General features: G+C 53.2%; 1 pseudogene; it reads right to left on the reverse strand.

Annotated features, from left to right (window-relative positions):
* Positions 1-226: 226 nt before the first annotated feature.
* Positions 227-393, reverse strand: LOC129705040 (U2 spliceosomal RNA; annotated as a pseudogene).
* Between the last annotated feature and the right edge of the window lie 1,632 nt (positions 394-2,025).

Consider the following 2,025-nt stretch of genomic DNA (forward strand, 5'->3'; position numbering starts at 1 on the left):
CTTCTCCAGTATTGTCCTTCCTTCCGTGGAGTGGATATGGCCGGTGTGGAGGATAACTGGCACAGCTGCTTCCATCTATTCCTTTAAACCCGGCACCAACACTGTCAGCGCTCCTGGCTGCTCCTTTATCTTAGACCCCTGGGACCCACCCCGTACTGACGGTACTGGTCCCTTCCGGTCGTTGCAGCCGGTCAACCCCACTCTAATGCCCTCAATTCTGGGCACTCCTACTTATATGGTCCTTAGCTAAGGGACATATAAGACATTAAAACTGATGATAACAGCTACTATAGATTTTATTAATATATGGTCCCTAGATAAGGGACGTATCAGATATTAAACTGATAAGAACAGATACTACACTTAATCTTAGCCAAAAAGCCTAGAAGCGATTATTGTAACTAAAACCCCGCTGGGACCGACCCTGGTACTCACATACTGGTCCCTTGTAGTAGAGTGCAGCCAGTCAACTGCAAAGTCCTTTGCTGCTGAGAAATGAATTTTTTCACCGTGCTGGAGCGAAGTTGGGCACAGGTGTTTTCCTCCTCCGGGAATCGATGTGCCCATGCTGCTCCTGCCGCTGCCAGTGCCCCTGCAGCTGTCAGTGCTCCTGCAGCTGCCGGCTGCCACTGCTGCTGCCGCTGCCGCTGCCAGTGCTCGTGCAGCTGTCAGTACTCCTGCAGCTGCCGGTACTCCTGCAGCTGCCGGCTGCCACTGCTGCTGCCACTGCAGCTGCCGACTGCCGCAGCTGCTGCTGCTGCTGCCACTCCTCCGCGGTTCTCCCGCCGGCCTTCTGCAGCTTACATGGACCCGGTCCATGTCTGCACCTAGAAGGTAAGTGGAAAGGAAACGCAGGGTCTCTTACCTGCTGTTCCCGACTTTCCTTCTCCCGCTGGTGACCGTCGTTCCCTCCGTTGCGGGTTCGAGCCGCTCGGACCGACCCCGGTATCCACGGGCCTGGTCCTTCGCGGCAGTTCCGCAGCCGGTAAAACCCGGCTGTTCCTATCCCGGTGCTTACCTTTTGAAGAAGGTTTTCGTCCCCAACGTCCCGTTCCGACTCCATAAGTGCCGCTGCACTCGCTGAGCGTTTCGAGCCCCGGTACCGCTGGTCCAAGCTGTCTGTCCCGCAGCCTCTGCGCTGGCTGCTAGCGACTGGTCCCAAGCCAGTCTCGCTTGAGACTGGCATACGGACCTCTTTACTTTGCTTCCCGCCCGGCCGAGAGGTGAATTTTGCCGGTGCGGGAGCAAAGTCGGGCACAGGTTGTTCCCCTCCAGGGAAACTCGTGCTGTTGCTGCTGCCGGCTGCTCGCCCTCCACGGGTCTCCCCGCCGGCTTTCCGCAGCCACCTAAAAGTAAGTAGAGAAAAGGAACGCAGAGTCGCTTACCTGCTGTTCCCGACTTTCAAATTCTCCCGCTTGGGGAACGCCGTTCCCCCTGTGTGACTCGTTGCAATGCGTGTAGCGATATGACACGCATGCGTGGAAGCGGGGTTCTTCACGAAGTCACTCACGTGACTCCGAAGTAAAATCATCAAGGACCCCTCTCACCCTAACTATGGACTGTTTGCCCTCCTCCCATCAGGGAGGCAGTGCAGGAGCCTCAGGTCTCGCACAAGCAGGATGAGGAACAGCTTTTTCAATAACACCATTACACTGCTGAACTCACAGTCCCGTCGCTAGCTATCTTTAGACTCTCCCATTTGTATACATTTATTTGTCTATGTACCAGTTTAATTCATCCACAGTGCACACATTGTTTAACCAGTATTTTTATTGCTACTATCTTGCACTATGACCGGATTTTGTTGTACCTGTACTCGTATTTGTGCAATGACAATAAAGTTGAATTGAATTGAATATATATATTTTGCTGTCCCATTATTCTATGTTCGCTCTTCTGGGTGAGATGCCAACTGCATTTCGTTGTCTCTGTACTGTACACTGAACAATGACAATAAAGATTGAATCTGAATCTGAATCCGAATCTGAACCTGGCTGTCCAAGCAGCAGGGCGGCGGTTTGCTCG

The sequence above is a fragment of the Leucoraja erinacea genome, chromosome 1 (genome assembly GCF_028641065.1).
Source record: "Leucoraja erinacea ecotype New England chromosome 1, Leri_hhj_1, whole genome shotgun sequence".
Lineage (NCBI taxonomy): Eukaryota > Metazoa > Chordata > Chondrichthyes > Rajiformes > Rajidae > Leucoraja > Leucoraja erinaceus.